The sequence below is a fragment of the Chaetodon trifascialis genome, chromosome 14 (assembly GCF_039877785.1).
Source record: "Chaetodon trifascialis isolate fChaTrf1 chromosome 14, fChaTrf1.hap1, whole genome shotgun sequence".
Classification (NCBI taxonomy): Eukaryota; Metazoa; Chordata; class Actinopteri; order Chaetodontiformes; family Chaetodontidae; genus Chaetodon; species Chaetodon trifascialis.
Genome location: NC_092069.1, coordinates 22802972 through 22822673, shown reverse-complemented (window position 1 = coordinate 22822673; position 19702 = coordinate 22802972). Strand labels below are relative to the sequence as shown.

Below are 19702 nucleotides of genomic sequence, written 5' to 3'. Positions count from 1 at the left end.
TGAAAGGAAGAAAGAGCTGGTGGATGTTTAAAGGCCTTAAAGACCTGAATTTCCCTCTTCTGCTCTACAGCCATTGTAAATGTGCCTGACCGTGTATTAAACTATATTACTATTATAAAAACAGTAATATTAAGCCATTATAGATATAACGGCTCTGATTTTTGATGTATTTTGATGCTTTGTATTTGCTGTGCCACTGTGTGGCTCGGGATAGGGGGGTAAATTATGTTAGCCGTGTGTATGTTTGTGTGTTAAATGCGCAGTGGATCTCATCAGCAGAGGAGGGCGGACTGATCTGACAATCACAGAAATATGGGGTGAATCTCATATGGAGACCTCTGAGACTGATCCTTCGCTGCTGTGGTCACACACACACTCACACACTCTCATGGAGACCTGCTTAAGAAGAACTGTTGAAGGCAATGGGACGTCTCCGGCTGATCACTTTCTGGCTCTGTGTAAAGTGTCCTGGTGCTCAAACACATGCAGCATCGGGCGAGGAGAGAAGCCATGCAAGACTTTTATTTTGAAATTACATCTCTACTGTGAAAGGTAGAGAGGAGACTCTTACTTTGGTGTACTTCCTCTGTGCAGAGGAGACGAGTAGGCTGAGATGGTTCTGATGGTTGTTGTATTGGCATGGTTTTGTTTCCGTCCATCTTTCTTTCTTTCTTTCTTTCTTTCTTTCTTTCTTTCTTTCTTTCTTTCTTTCTTTCTTTCTTTCTTTCTTTCTTTCCTTTTCTTTGCCCTGTCCCCTGTTATTTGTTGCTTTTGTCTGAAGATAAAATTTAAATAAAGATGTTTCAAGAATATTAATTCCCCTTGATGATTCTTTATGGTGACACACATACACCCTCCTCGTATCCCCTCAGACGCACAAACATCTCTTTCACACGCCCACGTTCGTCATCATTCCCGCCTTGTGTACACACGCTGTGTACTGTTACTGTGTTTGTCTGGACTGGTGCTCAGTAAAGTGTTCTTTACAGTCTTTTGAACTGCTGAGTGCTTGCGTGTTGTTGACCTCTTTACCTGAAGGCACAGGTTCTTTATTTTCTGTACACCTCCTGATCATGGCCGTTAAGTTGTTTTTTTTCTTAATCAGCCTTCAGCAGAAGCTCAAACTCAAAAAAGGACATTTTATCTGCTGTTCTTTAAACAGCTTCCCATCTGAGACACTTCAAGGTAACTGAGGTTCACGGAGTTTGTTTTCTCCTCAAGTGCAGGAAATGACCTGATGCCAGTTCAGTTCATTAAGGCTCCTCAGACCCACATGGCTTGGACTGGCTGGCACACATGACGTAAGAAGCTCTGCACTGAATCATTGTGACTGACTGCTGGCGTCACTGTTGTCATGACAAACATGACCAAACAGGAAGTGTCTGCTGAGTGTGGCACATTGACGGCTGTTTGGCAGGAAATATTCAGGATATTCCCAGGTGAACCGGACTCACTGGATTTTAACTAGTGTCATAGATGTCATAGTCTAGGTCATGTTGTACCATTAAACTGTCTGAACTCACTTTAGTGCCCCGGAGTAGGATGCTTACTGATACTGGCTGCAACCAGGTACACCTGATTACCTCCTCTCTCGTCTGTAATGACCTTGATCCTCTCCATCCAGCTTGCGGTGACATCTCCGCCAGAGTCTGCCCTCGCCTTGACAGTACAGCTGCTGCTCTTCATCCAACCTTGGAGCAGTTGCTGTTGGTTACCTCTCACATGCTACCTGCTACCAGTAAGGTTACTGCCCAGAAGTGTGTGTCCAAACCCAGCAGGAAGTGGTACCACCTCGCACCACTGACCTCATTCATCCTCATCCCTTCTCTCTTTGCCATCAGTGTCCCTTTACTTATAAAATAGTTTTACTGCAAAAGTCATGATCATCTATGTTTTTGACATTTGAACTTGAGTTCAACTGATTTTGTGTTGCAGCCATCACATCTTCTGCTCCCCGCACTTCAATCTCCCAGTGTGCAATCACTCATCTTCTTACATTAAGTTCATTTGATTATGTGCAAATGATTTCATTCTGTTTTTATATACTTTTCACACAGTCCCCACTTTTTTTGAAATGTGGGTTTTCCATCTTTTCTCAGGGATGTAAGTCACAGCAAACCAAGCATGACTGTAGGCAGGACTTTCTGCTGGGGGTTATTTGCTCTGAATGCAAGGATTGTCCAGGGAATGGTGTAATCGTTGGCATGCCACCATGTTGTGATTTGTACATGAGCAATTTGCCTCCCATCGAAGGTCAGAGTTGACTGCTCATTGTTTGAAATGGCACTCTGCTTGTTTTCCACAAATGTCAGGGACAAAGTAATTACCCAACCAGATCGCAGTCCCACCGCCTTGAGTCACGGACATTCCACTGCCATGATTGCCAACACCCACCACCCTATGGTGGTGTGACCCATTGGCGTGATGTCATGACTGGAAGGTGTCCGGTAAGTAGGAACACATGACATGATTGGCAGAGCTGGAACAAACACAAATCTCCCCTGAACATGGTGCTTTGGATAGAAGTGACTGGAAACCCCCCCAAAAAGAGAGAGGAAGCAACTGGAACCAATTCATCTTATTGAAGAGAGAAGGAGCAGACAGAGGGATGTGTCCGGCCTCTGAAGGGTCTTGAATCAGGCGGAGTGTCATGCTTGTTGCAGACATACCAGAAACATGAGCTTTGGATAAAGCTGCTGCCTGCGAAAATCCTGAAAAGAGCGAGGAAGCAACTGGAAGCAATTCATCTTATCAAAGCGAGACAGAGAGATGTGCTTGGACCCTGAAGGTTTTTGCATCAGATGCTTGTCCCAGACATACCAGATAAACCAGATGTACACCAAATACAAGTCCAAATACCAAACATTTATAGCCAGCACGCATTTAGCCATGCTAGCTGGATGGCGATGGCAGTCTGTCCACCATTTTGGTCCAGGTCAAAGTATCTCTGCCCAGTGGAAAAAAAATGTTTCACTTGTTCGTTTCCACTATTGGAAGGATGGCTCAAGAGCAGACATTTGTGTCACCCTCGGGATGACTTGTGATAAGTCATCCCACACGTTTCCTGTTGCACCATCATCAGGTAAAGATTTCAACATAAGCCAAACTGCCACACATTCCCACCTGCCTCAGTGGGGCTTTGTGCTGAGTGTTAATCAGTAAATATTAGCATGCCCAACTAAGATGTTGAACAGGGTAAACATTGTCCTCAAACAGAAGCATGTTAGCATTGTCACTATGAGGATGTTAGCATTATGATGTTAGCGTTATGCAGCCATGCAGGTTTTGATTATCGCGTCAAATTTTTCTGATTGCACAAGCTTGAAGTGAAACTTTTTGCAGTCTCCATGTTCCGCATTCATCTAAATGTTTCTGGGTTTTCCATGTGGTCAGCCGTGGTGTCTATTTTTCAGACTACCACCAGAGGGCACCAAATGCAGAAAACTTCAAATCAAACATGTGGCTTTAACTTAGAATAACACTAGTTTAATTCATGTAAATTATCCAGGTGTGACTTTTTCATTTATTTAAAGGTGCACTTTGCAACATTTCTATTTTTGCCGATGCAACATAATGATTAAATATGTGTTTTGCCAGTTTATTAAAGCTTTAAGAACATTTACCTCAAAAAGCCTATGTTGCACATTTTTTTCTGCCAGAGCTGCCACATGCAGCCAAGCAGCAAAAGCAAGGCTGAAGAGGCAAAATGCAAGGAAAAGAAATCCCCCTCTGAGAAAATACATTTTCATTTTTCTTGCACAGTTTGCTCAGCGTCCCACGTTAGCGCATAAACACACAAACGAACATGTTCCTCATTTGTCATTTAAAGAGCAGTATAATGTGATGAAACGTAACAAAGTGCAAGTATAATATAATTATGTGTTTTTATTCTTATAGGACATGATGGGACTGTTTTTCCACACACATGCACACACACACATAAGCCCCTATCTACTTCAGTGAGATGCACAGTTCAGGGCATGCACATTCACACACACACACACACACACACACACACACACACACACACACACACACACACACACACACACCACAGAAAAAGGTGAGGCACGTGTTTGATGGTCCAACCAGCTGCATCGCAGAACTCTAAGAAAAAAGAATATGAGGGGGTTGGAGGGGTAGAGCGAGGTTGACAGAGACAAAGACAGACAGAGAGAGAGAGAGAGAGAGAGAGAGAGAGAGAGAGAAATAGGGGCATGTCTGCTCTTGTTGGTGTGCAGAGGGCTTTGGGTTGACTCCTTTGAACTCATGATGAGCCAAATTCCATCCTCACATCTATGGGAGCAAGTATCTCACATGCACGCACATGCACGCACGCACACACAAAGGCATGCACGCACCATCATGTTCCATCCCAGTCGCCTCCGCTGTCAGACGGCCGTTATCATCTGCAACCTGGTTAGCATTTCAGCCAACATATGCACACACATGCTCGTGTAGACACAACATGCACATATAAATACATACATGAAGCGGCACAAGGGCATAATTAACATCTAGAAAACCACACCGAAGAGCTGGCGGCAATCCAACAATCTCTTTTCCCGCTTTCTCTGCGTTGCTTTCTCTGTGCTATAAGAATATACCATACACACTATCATATGGCTGGACACATTCCACTTACTTCAAAGACCTCTGGTGAACTGAGTGTGCATGATTACAGGGAGGGTTTGCTTTAAAGGGCCACAGAGAGAGAAAAAAATCGCAGGGAGAGACAGGCAGAAAGAAGGGGGAGAGAGAGAAAGCAGCTGGGTTGTTGGTTAACATCTGGTGGTTGTGGAGGCCTGGCCCTGACACACAGGGGAAATAGCTGCATCGCTGTTCCAAGATCTGCCCCCTCCGGTCTTTCCTCATCCACTCTCCTCCACAGATCTAATCTGATGTGACTGGCTGTCTGCAAAGATCCAGGTACTCACTGAAGGTTGGCCCGCTTTGCCTTTGTTTAACAGATTTATTTGAATCAATAGGTTTTCTTTTGCGATTTGCACGCTGATGCTGCAGGACTCCCAGACGTGCAATGCTTCCACTGTGCAGAAATCATGGGAACATCTTCCTGATATTGAGTTTCAGCCCCTGTTGCACAACAATTCGCTTCTCACTGTTTTAAAAGTTTCTGCGCCCTTCCCTAACTCATCTGCTTCTCTACATCTGCTCCTTTGAGACTGATACACATTTAATGGAGAAGATCAATAATGCAGATTTGCCTCATTAATGCGTAGCAGACAAAACACATAAATATTATTATTATCTCAACTTTTCAACCAACAGGGACAAGAAGTCAAAAGATGATCAGAAAAAAGGGAAATTTAAACGTCCATTTTTCTATGATAAGTGAGCAAATTCTTTCAGTATCCTCAGGCCGTAATACCAGCAATCCAGCCCTGATTCCTTTTAACAGCAACAGCGAAAAACTAAACAGGTCAAGTGGAAATAGAGCAAGAGTGAGACACTGAATCAAAGCTAAACCAACGTATTATTAGTGGAAGATAGAGGAAATAGTTAGATCTGTCCAGACCTGATGGTATATACTGACAGGCAGTAAAGATTTGTCAGCTGATACATGATTTGTTCTGCAGGAATTATCCCTTTAATATCTCCAGCTGAATATTGCAAATCAATGAGGAGGACTGCTTTATGCTCTTTCCATCAATGCGAATTTTCAAGATTCAAGATTCAAGATTTTATATCGTCTATCTATATATATGTAATAATATGCATTTTTCTTCGTAAAATTCACTGAAATGTCAAAAAGTAAATAAAAATAAAAAAAAACAAAAAATAAATAAATAAATAATGGAAATCTGTTTAAAAGGCTTTCAACTGAAACTCCATGTTTGAAGGTATCTTCTGGGAGGACCCCATGCTGATGAACGGGTGGATGCTTTAGCTGGCGACAGGTTAAAAACGCTGAAAGTATCACAGAAATATCAGTGCCTTTTATTCTCCTGAGCTGAATATAAGGAGGTGAATCAAGAAGAAGAAGAAGAAGAAGAACACACCATGCCTAAGTGAAATTATTTTCTCCGCTTTTAGCCCGTCCCGTCTAGCCCTTCCTCTGCAGCAGACCAGGAGCGGTGGGCTGCCAGCCGACAGCGGCGCCCGGGGACCCAGTTCCTTTTGTCACCATTGGTCAGGTGGTGATCTTCTTGCATGTTTTTTTTTTTTTTTTTAATGGAGGATACCCCAGGTGAACACGGGGAGAGCGTGCAAACTCCACACAGAAAGGCCCCTTTTCCGTAACAGTAGCAAAGACAGATTTATTAAAACCTGGACTCCTTTCATAGAGTTTATTGAAAGTACATCCTTCACTTGACATTACTCTAGTGTGCCACCCTTTGTGCAGATAGGATGACCAGCAGGTTCTGTGTAATAGATCAGAATGTCGCCATCATGCCCTTTATACAGTAGTGTATGTGATAATTGTTCTGTACCTGTATGTGAATATACAATATGTGTGCACGGGACCTTGTATGAGTATGAGTGTGTCCATGTATTTACGATGTGTACACATGTAGGAAGTTTTCTTTCTTTTCCTTTTTTTTTTTTTTAATATATATATATAATAATGTATGTCAATTGAGTTATTTATATATACATTTTCTTCTTTGGCCTTGTGGGGAGTGGGTGGGACTGTGTTATTGTTGTTGTTGTTCTATGCTCTGGAAAAAAAAATCTATAAATAAAGTTTAAAAGAAAAAGAAGAAAGAAAGGCCCCTTTCCTCGAGCAGCAGGCACAGAAGACATGGTGGAGAACGCGCCTCCCGGGAATCGAACCCGGGACCTTCTAGCTGTGAGGCGACAGTGTTACCACCGTGCCACCCATCAAAAGGCAATTTTGAGAGATTTGAGGAGCTGTGAACTCTTTTTGTTGCTCTGATGAATTTCCAGACGTGCATCCTCATCACAGTGTAAAAGTGCTTTCACCATGACAGAAGAGTTCATCCATACTGCCCTCTGTAGAACACAAAGCACTTAGTGGCTGCTCTCAGACACATCCACCTGCACAGTGCGTGTGAGCCAAATGGTGAACAAAGAGGAGATTACAGAGGAACAATCTAGGAAACAATTAAACATTAATGAGCCAACGTTGCGAGGAAATTTTGGAAGTCGCCCAGTTTGTTTATCATACACTGTCTGTGCGGTCAGGAGGCCTCACGGTCTGTCTGAGCTCGCTGCTGAAGACCTGAGCTGTGTTTCTGGTGTGAGGGCACGATTTTTCTGCCTGCCACATCAATTGCCCCTCGAGGATGATCAGCCTTTATCGAATTGAACTGAATTGAATTTAATACCTTACAGGCACACTGTCCAGATCCAGGGCCATTTTTTCCCTCTGGCTTAGAATTACACCAGTGGTTGTTTTCTTAGTGCAGTTGCTGGAATGTGTGTGTGTGTGTGTGTGTGTGTGTGTGTGTGTGTGTGTGTGTGTGTGTGTGTGTGTGTGTGTGTGTGTGTGTGTGTGCCAGCAGAGAGAAATCTAGAACTCAGGGGCAATGAGTGTATTTGGCTGAGTGTGCTTGCATGAAAACAGAGGAAGAAAGAGGCTGATCGCTGTTGGAGGCAAACATGTATGTAAGTGATGGGAACCCCGCTGCCAGGCTAACAGCTTGTTTTTCATGTCATTTTGCTCTTTGCTTGTAGTTATTGTGGAATAAAACAACGTTCTGAAAAGAGCGAGGCTTTGTCATGCCTGAAAGATTCTTCACATTTTTCAGTCTGGAGCCCAAATTTGAGAAGCTGAAACAGGGACTGGCTGCCTGAGAGTTTAATGAGTGCGAAAATTATACTTGACGTTAAATATTTCTGCGGCATCTGTTCTGTTTTAGTGTTAAAATGCACAAGAGATCTTTTAGCAAAAGCAGTTGGTCCTTTCATCAAATGGTGGATGCGTGGGTTTGTAATGAAACTATTCAGATGATACATTTTGCATCAGGACGCCTACAGGTTTAATACTCTGATCCTGACATGTACTTGTTGGCATTAATGTCTCGATTTCATGCACCAACACGCCCAAATAATCTCCTCCACAGGTGAAACTACTCTGTGTATACATGCAACCGTGCTGCAGTGCATCCAGTTAAAGGAAGCTGGGCTGAGGTGCTGCACAGTTCCAGGTCTAAATACAATCTTGTGACGGAAAGCTCACACTGTACAGTCCGCATGAGGCCTTGTGGTCCTTGTCAACACATCCATGCACCAAATTCAACACAGATTTCACTGATTCTCATTCGTTTTTACACAAATCAGCTCACGATGCTTCTATCTGAAGCACTGGTAACCCTTGCAGCTGTCAGCTGAGGGATGCTGGATTTCAGTGCAGCCACCAGAGGGACTTTGGCCTGTTGTCTAAGTTGTTTTGGAGGATGAAGCTTGACCCACTTCACGCGCTCAAAATCAGCTATATGCAGGCTATTTTGCACACTGTAGGAAGCAGCTGCATATTATAGTAAAGCTCTTCGACTTCGACTTCTTCTAAGTGTAAACAAGTGCGTGGTGGGAGCGTGGTGACACGGGTCAGAGCAGGCCATTCGCTTTGGTATGAAGATGTTCTCTGTCATAATGAAAGATAAATGTAAACCAGCCCAGACTGGATCCAGCTTGCTTTTATTTGCAGAAGAGTTCACCCACCCTTTCGGGCTGACATAACCCCTCAGGACATGAATTCTTTAGGACACAGCGACTGATATGTAATACATGAAGACATGGGGTTTTCAGTAGCCTACGTGTTTTCTGCTCAAAATGGGTTTCGGGGTGTTGAAAGTGATGTTTCTTTGCAGCCTTGTAACTGCTTTCTGCCTCTGCCTGAGCAGCAGGCATCAACATCAGAATTTTTTATTTATATATAAATATTTGTATATTTGATCTGTGTATGATCTGTAAAAGTGAGTCTGATATTGATTCATGCTCATATTAGACTAATGCATCTTAAACTGAATGATATATTTTAAGAAAGTCTTATATAGATGCTGTTTTTATTGCTATCCGCTTGAAAAGTGTTTCTGAAATGAACTGAGTGTAAACAAGCTGCTCCATCCTGCCTCTCAGGTGAGGCTCTGCTCTCTGTTTGGGCTTTTTTTTTCTGTGCGCAGCGTCTATTACGGTAAAAGGAGGCGGGCTCTGACCCACATGTGCGTCGCGTTTTGATTGACATGGCGGAGTCTCGCAGTACGCGTCGCGCCGCGCCAGCAGACAGTCAGGACGGACCCGACCCTGGGAATAAAAAAACGCGCAGCCCCGTCTGTTTGAAGATTATTTTATTGCAGCGAGGTGAGTCCTTTTACGCTTCTTTTACGGCACCAGCCGCCGCGCGAAGAGCGCGAATGGAGGCCGATGGAGTCATCTATGTTGAAAAAGTTTTCGAAGTGCGTGTCCGTGTGAGTGTGTGTGAGTTTGGAGAGCCGAGCGCTGACGCCGGCAGTCTGGGCCACTTGGCCAGCGCAAAGGAAAAAGGAAAACTGCTTCACTGCTGCGGAGCGGGGGAGGGAGGGGGGTGAATCCGAACTTTTAGGGCAAATTTTCCCGTTTCTTTTCAAACAGCTAGGAAAAGACACAAACAGCGGCGGGGGATCGCGGCGTCCGATCTCCGCACCGGTCGAGCGAATGCGTCGCGGCGGTGTGCCCGGAGCCTGCTCTTTGTGGTCCCGATTTCTCCGCTTTCACGAAAGAATGTGTTTTTGTCTCCGAGGACCTCGGATGGAGTGAGTGCGCAACAGGAGAAAAAGCTCTCCTCTCGGGCTCATTTCTGCAACAAACCGCGATTGCGGCGGCGCGTCTTGCTCTCTGGAAACAGTCGCTCGTGTTGTAGCGGCTCAAAAATCAGGAAATGAACACTTTTATAGCTGGAAAATAACTTGGAGTGGAAGATGCTGAGGCAGTCAGATTTGACAAGAGGGGGTTGCGAAATCATTGAATAGGACACTACAGGGGGGGTTATTTTGTGCTGTTTGGAAAGACGCTGCGTTCGAGCGACTTTCCGTGAAGTTTGTGTGCGGTTGCAGAGTGCAGGAAAAAGGCTTTGGAGACGAAAAAAGTCCCAACTCCAGCATATCCTAGCATTCCTTCCAGCCAGTCTCTCTCTCTCTCTCTCTCTCTCTCTCTCTCTCTCTCTCTCTCTCTCTCTCTCTCTCAGAAACGACTACGTGTCTGTCTGCGCAGGGAAGACAGATCTCTCTCTCTCTCTCTCTCTCTCTCTCTCTCTCTCTCTCTCTCTCTCTCTCTCTCTCTCTCTCTCTCTCTCTCTTTCAGCCTCTCTGATGCAGACGTGGAAATCAAACATTGGTCTCCTGCTCGAAACGATCGATTATCTGCGTTCCACGTACCTGCAACATCATCAACAACAACAACAACAACGCCGACAAACAAACAAACAAATAATAATAATAAAAATAGACACAACAGTGCCCGGAAAGCCCTGTAATTCATCAGAGGAGAGCGGAGCGCAGATGTGGCAGCTATAGGTCGGAAAATTTAAGATGCTGCTCGTGCGTCAGTTTGCGTTTTCCTGAGCGGTTAATTGTCACGCTGTCATGATTAGCCGTGGAGGTTGGGTATAATTTGGGCTACGATTCGGGAAACTCGTTTCCCCCCCCTTGCTGTGGGCTCTGGATCCAGTGGGCACGTTGGAGAATATAGGCTAGGGGAAAAAATAGCCTGACGCACACACACGTACGCACGCACGCACACACGCGCTCTTACTTTTTCAGGGGAGAGGGAGAGAAAGAGAAGAAGAAGAAGAAATCCGATCCCAAATATATGACGTCAGATGACATTCCTTTGGTGAAAGGCTGATGTGGCCGTGTATTTTTTTTTCTGTGAAAAACTGATGTCCGACTTTCTTTCTTTTTTCTTTTTTTTTGGGGGGGGGGGGGTGTGTGTGTGAAGTGATTGGCTGCCCGCTGAAAAGGTGCGTTTCGGCTTAGGTGAGAGCAAAGGAATTCTCTCTGAATGGGCGATTTATTTGGCTTCCACAAGTCAGAGGCATCAAATAGTCTCAGCATCAAAAGTTTGGCCTGTTGACTGGAAGCCAAGGTGTGGACAGAAGGAAGCAGGTAAAGATGGAGACATCTTACAAAGTCCCTGTAGTGTAAGTTCAGATTTCCCCCCGTTAATTGCTCTTAAAATCTTTCAAAGCATCTTAATTTCCAAATGTAAGCCCAGCTGTTGCCTCACTCTCCGTCTGCAGCCTCTGGACGTGTCTTTAGGTTTCTGAGCTCTCAGGCCTGCAGCTCAGCTCGGCTGCAGGGTTTTGCACCACCTCAGTGTTGGAAGTGAAGGTGGAGAAGCTGTGCAGCTCCAGAGCTCGAGGTGCTGAGCTGATCACCAAGGATGAGTGTGTGTTTTCATGGGTTCAACGCTGCAGTCGTACCCCTCTTAACACAAGCGGAATGAGGTTTACATTGCTGGACGCTGCGCTCTGAAAGTTAAGCTCTTTGGCTTCAACGTTTAGACACAATAAGAATGTAAACAAAGCTGATGGCCGGCGTTCGATGCGCTCTGAAAGACCTCTTATGTTGTTCATAGCAAATTCAGTAAGAATTTGGATTTGGCTTTCTTTTTTTGTTACAGTTTTTATGTTTTTTATACTTTATGTTTGTGTTTAATTGGCTGTGTGAAGAGCCAGGAATGTGGTGCTGGAGGATGTTCGACAGCGTAATGTAAGCAGGGATTTTCACTCAAACTGATGCAACTGCAAGCAAGTGAATTTCCTCCCCCAGTTTAAGGCAGCCTCTTGTAAAATGCCCCTTTTTCTGTGTGTGTGTGTGTGTGTGTTTTTTTTTTTTAAATCAAATGCACTGCAATTATATAACCGAACAGAAAGAACGGTGTTTAGACTGGAGTCAGGTTGAAGGAGGGCAGCCATTGTTGCTGTGGCCTTTCTCTGTCTTTCATATGAATAGGCAAAGGGTTGAATAACACTTTATGTAAGTTAATGACCTGTGTGTGCTGTCACACAGGTACAGCCCACTCAGCTGTGACGCTCCGTGCGATGGTGTATCTTTAACTCAGAATATATCATTAGAAAGTCAGTTCATCGGGCTTTCTGTGACAGACATGTTTTTCTCCCTGCAGCAGGTGAAAATAAACGCTGAGAGTGACATAAAGTGACCCAGCGGAAAGTGGAAGATGTTTAGCGTCTAATATCCTGAGACAGGTTATTCTAAGAGCAATGAGGAAGTTGTTCCCGTGTTTCGCGAGGACTCGTGATGCCAAAAGCATCCGTCTCCATCTGTCGGCAGGCCTAATCTGGCTTCTCTGCCGTCCGCCCGCTCGTTCTCAGCCCATTAAAACCTTCAGGTACGCCTGGTCGAAACGGGGTCAGGGACGGGGCAGGATGATGCTAGCTATTGTGTGCGTGTGTGACTGACTGCTAACCTAGAACATGTTATCTGAGGGTTAGTGTTACTGAGCGGTGCTTGTGTGTCAGCAGCAGAAGCTAGAGCAGCTATAGAGTTACACACAGACAAGACAATGCAGCTGTGGAAAGTGTGTGCGAGCACGTGAAAGAGGATGAGGACGAGAGGAGAGCTTCTGCTAAACCTCGCCGCTATTTGTGTCTCTCTTGGCTTTAGCCGCTACCGCCAAACCTGTGTGTGTTAGCATGCTGTGCTCTTTTAAAGGCACTGATTGATATTTGTGAGATAAATAAAAGCTTTATGCCATTAATTGGTCATTTTCTACAAGGACAAATGTCTATTTTGCCAGTTGATTAATCATACTGAGCATTAACTTGTTGCATCTTTTTAAAGATTTGCTGCTTCTCTTGGTTTGTTTTAGCAATACAGACCTGAATAGCATTTTTTTCCCTACTCTCAGACATTTCGTAGACCAAAAATAATCGTTATGTTAATTGCTAAAGAAAATAATTGTTGGTTGCAGCCTCAGTCTGTGCAGGACAGTGCTAATGAAACAGGTGCATGAGGCCTGGAGGCTTTAGAAAATAAGCATTCATTTATCATCTGCAGTTTTTGCTGTCTGCAAATAATCATCCATAATTATCCTTTATGTATACTAATAATGACCGTTTATCCAGTTGGACCCAATCAGCGACCCATATTTGGAGAATTAGTCACTTTTCCTTTTCTACGGATTGTACCAAACTATGTCTACAGTTCGCATACTGTCTGCTATCGGCCGCGCCATCTGTTTCTCCAAACGCAGCAGGTGTGCTTCCCAGAAACACTGCCGCCTTCGCAGTTACTGTAGCGGAGATGTGGTTTGGTCAAATGAGCGCCTACTTCCTACTTCCTTGTTTTGGGATGTGCAGAGGCGTCCCCATTGGCTGAGGTCAAGGGTTCGTCACCTGGGAGCCTCTGCAGTTTCTCTTCCTCTTGTCCCTGTAACCCCTCTGTCCCGATGATGCGCAGTAAAGCACGTGGCTTCTCCCGGTGGCGCCGCGGACCGGCGTGTTTGCCTTGAGGACTGCCTCTGCTGCAGCTGCTGTGACATATGATGAGGTGCAGAGGAGCTCCAACCTAAACTTACGGGACCCAGCGTCTCATTTCTGTTTAAAAACAAGTGGCTTTATTAAGCTGAGAGACCTCTTCATGCATGAGTTAATCATTCATTGTTATTGTACCTAACAATGATTTTCATCGCTGATAAATCTTCCGTTTATGTTCCTCATCTTTCCAGCTGTTTTTATCGTTACTCGAACTCTAAAGGTATGCTGCGCAGGAATCGTCGGTTACTTTTTGTAAACACAACAACAGACTCTGCCCGTCAGCGGAAATGCACACCTGCCCAGTGTAACACCTGCAGCATGAGGCGGCCGCTGCAGAGCGGTGTACCTGACGACCTGCGGGAAAATGACTGATGAGGCGTCGTCATCGAGTGTTAGTGGCATCGTTCGTGTATATGAACGAACAGCTACGCAAACAGTTCGATTATTGGCTCTAATTAGGCAGCGAATGTAGCCATCCTCAGTCAAGCTCGCCAATAGAGACAGTTGCATGTCATGATAATAATTTAATGACAGTGCTCAGTGATCTGTGGAGTTACAGAGGGCAGAAAACAGGCCAACAGCAGCAACAGATGAGTGTTTTTATGTCCAGAAAGGAGGATTCAGACGACACACAGCGCCAGCCTTCTCGCGGCCTCACCTGGGCGCTGTTATTGGCTGGTGTCTGCTTACCCGCTGCAAAAAGTTTGCAGCGTCCCAACCACGGAAAAGTAATAAAAAAGTAAGAATAAATAAGAGGGCAGGGTCTCTGCAGATGAGTACACGCCACACTCTTCAGTGGGTCATCAGTGATGACTGAGAGGGATCACTTTTCTGTGTAAAGTGAAGCAGTAGTTTGGGATGCTGTGTGTGTGTGTGTGTGTGTGTGTGTGTGTGTGTGTGTGCAGGTTTGGTGTCTTACATTAGCTTTACTGCTAACCTGTGAGGTTAACTTGAAGTAAAACTAAACCGACGGCGGATATTAAAGCAGATGCCGAAGCAGACACTCAATCAGGGCTGCATGGAGGCGCAAAGTACAAAAACGAAACCGACTTCATGTCCTATCTCCTGACAGCAGCTGGTCATCTGCTGCTCCCTGCTTTCACTTTCCATTTCCCAGATTTCCTCCTCTGTGTCTCTGCTGCCTGTCTGCCTCTCTCTGTCTGTGTCTCTGCTGCCTGTCTGTCTCTCTCTGTCTGTGTCTCTGCTGCCTGTCTGCCTCTCTCTGTCTGTGTCTCTGCTGCCTGTCTGCCTCTCTCTGTCTGTGTCTCTGCTGCCTGTCTGCCTCTCTCTGTCTGTGTCTCTGCTGCCTGTCTGCCTCTCTCTGTCTGTGTCTCTGCTGCCTGTCTGCCTCTCTCTGTCTGTGTCTCTGCTGCCTGTCTGCCTCTCTCTGTCTGTGTCTCTGCTGCCTGTCTGCCTCTCTCTGTCTGTGTCTCTGCTGCCTGTCTGCCTCTCTCTGTCTGTGTCTCTGCTGCCTGTCTGTCTCTCTCTGTCTGTGTCTCTGCTGCCTGTCTGTCTCTCTCTGTCTGTGTCTCTGCTGCCTGTCTCTCTCTCTCTCTGTCTGTGTCTCCTGCCTCTCTCTCTCTCTCTCTCCCCCCTGCGTCTCCGCTGTCTTCTCATTCTCCCCCTCTCTGTGTCTCTTGCTCCCATATGAACGGCAGCATTTTGTTGAAGTATCCCAGCATCTCATGTTTGCTTGGCACAGAGCTGTAATGTTTACCCTCCTCCTCTCTTTCTTTCCGCCTCCCTCCCTCCCTCCCTCCCTCCTTCCTCTCTCGTTCTCCAGAACCCCCCCCTTTTTTGTCTCCCTTGATAATTTCCTGCATTGTTGACAGTTGATTTAGAAGAAGATAAAAGAAGCCTTTCAACTTCTCTTCTCCCCGTCTCCCTCCTCCCTCTCTTTTATAGCACGATATGTAATGCCAAACAATCTCAGCAAGGTTTGTCTCTGCTTTTACAAGTTTCTGTTCAAAAAATCTGACATTTGCCAAACATGATGTCTCCTCTGACCGACGATCATTGCTGGCATTAAATCTGGCATTAAATATAAAACTTCCTGCTCTCTGTGAGCAAAAGATGAACTGTCTTAAAGGCATAATTCAATTTCAAATGAACAGTTTCATAACAAGTCATTGATTTATTTGATAGCCCATAATAATTTGGAGTCGGGCTGCAACTAATGGTTGTTATCATGGCATCATTGATTCATCTTTTATTATTTTTGTGGGTTGTGAAGTCTTCAAAATCACAGAAAATTGTGAAGAATCTCCAGCACGGCTTCCAAATCTGTGTCCAGATTTATGTTTAGTTTATCGAAGAAGGGACAATGCACGTTAGTCATGTACATGTGCCAGATTTAGACACACAGGCTGGTTTTCATGCACAGTCCCTGGCAGGTTTAATGGAAAAATGTCATTTGCATGACATTTTACAATGAAAGCGTGCATGCTATGTCGTCGTAAAGCTGCAATTCAAGCTGCTTCTGGAACAGTAATTTCAAACTATTAGTCGATTAATCAATTAGTTGATTGACAAGAAATTTTAAAATCAACAATTCAGGTAATTTTTCTCAGAAAAATACAAACAATTAGCTTTTTCCAGCTTCTCAGATGTGAGGATTTTCTGCCTTTTGTTGCCATATGTGATAGTAAATCAAAATCTTTGGGTTTTTAGACTGTTGGTTGGACAAAGGCGGCAAATTTAAGAGGCACTAGTTTTAGACTTCTGTGCAACAAAAAAGACAATGAAAGAGCTATCATTGAAAAACAGTACATTTATATATAGAATTTGTTAGTGTAGTACAGCAGGGTATTGCATAACTCTGAGGGGATACAGTAGAGTTTTTATGCAAATATCATCAATATTTGATGCATTTGAACATTGTTGCAACACATGGCTTCACCCACAGCTTTCACTTCTCTCGTTGGCTCATCACTGTGTGGCTGCAGTGAGAGGCAGAGGCAGGGTGACGCTGGAGGAAGATGATGAAAGAGAAGGATTACGACAAGGAGATAAAATGTTTGGAATCCAGAAATTAGCCTGCCGAGTCTGTCGTCAGCGGGGGAAGTTTTGTGGGTACGTGTGAAGCGGCAGCGGTCCAGATGAGGTGTGCGGCGCTCGGCTGCCCTGCCCCGCTCGTGCCCACACCCGGTACCTCGGGGGTATCATCTGTGGAAATGGCTTATCGACGGGCTGCCTCTGGTGTGTGTGTGGTCAGCTGGCTGAAGGGATCATGCATGCACCTGTATACACTCGCACACACACACACACAGAGCACAAACTTGCGTGAAACATGCACACACACACACAGAGTTAACTCTACGTGCCTGCATTAGCATGCCAGGCGTGTTGGCGTTGCTACTTGGCAGGCCCATGGAAAGTTCCGTCAGTCGTTAATGGCTGTTTTTATGCCTGACTGTGAGCGTTATGAGTGTGTATCTCAAGGGTCCGCTGTGGGCTGGTGTGTGTGTGTGTGTGTGTGTGTGTGTGTGTGTGTGTGTGTGTGTGTGTGTGTGTGTGTTGGAGTCGGGGAACTGAATCTGTAACTGGTTATACTTCTGATTATTATGCAGCTGGAAATGGAATTGGAACTAGTACATGCACACATTTTTAAGTATACTTCTTTGTGTGTGAATGTGTGAGTGTGTGACTGTGTTTGTGTGCATGGGTGTGTGTATGTGTGTGTGCGCATGTCGGTGTCACACTGTCGCATTAGCAGGTATGCTGGGCCGGGGTTGAGGGTTCTGCTTGAGGAGGAAGTAGGTGTTTTTTAATGCAAAACCACATGTTTTATTGCTTTCCCTTGTTAACCCACCCTCCTCCTCCTCCTCCTCTTCCCCTGGGGCATGCAGACACACTTCGACCCCTCCCTCCCCACCCTCCTCTCACCCTGTCTTCCCCCACCCGTCCCAGCTTCACATACTTATCATTTCTCCTTTTTCTTCTTGTTTTGCCTCTCAAAACCCATTTCTGCAAGGCCAGTGCATTTGAAAATGCTGATAGACTTTATGGAGCTTTTCAAAAAGTTCGTCGTCCACATTGAAATTCAGAACAAGGAGGAGAACAGTTGAAGAGCTAAATCTCCTATTCCACACGGCTTTATTGGCTCCATTGGCCAAGTATGTGTAGACATAGAAGGAATCTGACTCATTTTCATTGCTCTCAGTGTCCTTGCAGGAATAGACATAGAGCTAAGAACAAGGACAACAAAAGCTGAACAGATAAGATAAAGAATAAAAGGAAGATAAAGACATATGTGACACACACACGCACCTATTTTATATGAATTACCAATAAACAGCCACCTAAATAACAGTGTTTAATTCAATTTCTCAGACAAACGCTGTTATGTCATTGATGTTGTACGTCTCAGCGAGTCGTGCAGCTCGACTGTGACGTCGATGAAATCGTGACTTTATGCTGGCAGAGTTAACTCGCAAGTTAATGACAACACACAACAACTTTCAAAATGAGTGACTGCGGGAGGTTTGGAGGCGACAGAAAGTCGTCCTTTCTGCGAGAGACGCACCTGAAACAGAGCTTTATTTGCTTTGGAGAGAGTTTTACAAAGCTCACCTTTTGGGGGCTTAAATAAATGCATTTTCAGATTCACCCCTCTCGGTCATGGCCTCCCCTATTTCCCTTCTCTTCACCCCTCCTCGCCCTCAAGTTGGACCCCCCACAAATCACTGAAACATCCCAAACACACATCCACCCACACAAACACACACTGCTGCACTCACACACCCACATCCCTGCGCTAGTGTGTGAAATCCTGAGGCTGATTGAGGAGGAGGAATGTGACCTTGTGATCCCAGGCTGTGGGGAGGGGTGTTATGTATGTGTGTGTGTGTGTGTGTGTGTGTGTGTGTGTGTGTGTTTGATGTTAGGGAGCAAGTGATTGTATGTACACTTTCCATTGGCTTGCTATTCCCAGAAGTGTCCTCTCGCATTTTTCAGCCCATTTCAGTTTTCTTCTAACGGATTAAACGCTGCTGCCCACACACACACACACACACACACACACACACACACACACACACACACACACACACACACACACACACCTGCACACAGACAGTCATTCACACATGCACATTCATAAACACAAGGCTATGAGTTAGTCATGGAATTAGGCATGTAAAGAGCCATTCATTCATGATTTGCTTGCTCTGTAGTGCATATAAAGGCTCTGTATGCGTGTGTGTTTGTGTGTTAGTGTGTGTGTGTGTGTGTGTGTGTGTGTGTGTGTGTGTGTGTGTGTGTGTGTGTGCGCGTGTGTGTGTGCACGCACGCCCGCATTGGAGCATGTCCCTCAGAATCAGTTGTTGTCTTGTCTGTGAGAGAGGAGACAGGTTTCTCATGTAGGTGTGACTAAATAGTCTTTCTTTCTCAGCACCCATCCACCTACACACACACACACACACACACACACACACACACACACACACACACACACACACACACACCACCCACTGAGCAAGCTTTTTCATGGCCCATAAAACTGATGATCTGAATGTCTCTTGGTGGTTTGTCTGCGTCTACGTGCTCGTCCATCTGAGAATGTGAGTTTGTGCATCCATCTGTATCTGTGTGCGCGTGTGCGCGTGTGTGTGTGTGTGTGTTTGTGAGAGACGGGGGGGGATTCACTTCTTGACTTGGCATAGCTGTCTTAATTAAGACTCATGGCATGCAGCCCTGATGGAGCTCAGCATTAGTGGCAGGGACATGCTGTGTGTGCAGGCCTGGATGGCAGCAGGTCCACTGGCACTGAATGTGGGCTTATTGTCTGGACTCTGCGGTTGTCCTCCTTCACTCCTCTTTACGAGCCCCTCGTAACGTAGAGCTGATTAGTATGATTGTCGGTTAGGTGGGTCTTCACTGCAAACTTCATTGCAGAGGTAAAACAACAAAAGCTGACTTTGAATGCCTCTAAATATGATAATAAACATAATATACTGCATGCCAGTTACGGACGTCTGTGGTGTTAAGTTGCTCAGCTGTTACTTTCTCAGTTAAAGGTATGATGTGTAGTGTGTCTGCCATTGCACAAAAAAGGAGATAATGGTGCGCACACTGTTGTCACAAGCCAAAAATGTTCTTGTCAACACTGCAAACAGAGTTACTGAATAGCTTCACCCTGGAAGCAGCTTTCCAAAATCTCCATTTCCTACTGCGATTTTGTGCGGACGAACGGCCAAAACGCATACAAAAGCTGTGTTTTGGAAAATAACCATGTACATGTGG

General features: G+C 45.2%; 1 protein-coding gene across 2 annotated transcripts in view; it reads left to right on the top strand.

Annotated features, from left to right (window-relative positions):
- Positions 1-9209: 9209 nt before the first annotated feature.
- The window catches only part of fndc3ba (fibronectin type III domain containing 3Ba), a 91053-nt gene continuing 80560 nt past the window's right edge, over positions 9210-19702 (top strand). The window contains exon 1 of one of the 2 annotated variants that reach the window (XM_070979889.1): positions 9210-9285. The gene's annotated coding sequence lies outside the window, so the exon portion shown is untranslated. Of the gene's footprint in view, positions 9286-11034; positions 11067-19702 lie in introns of those variants that run through there. The other variant, XM_070979890.1, reaches the window with a different exon arrangement.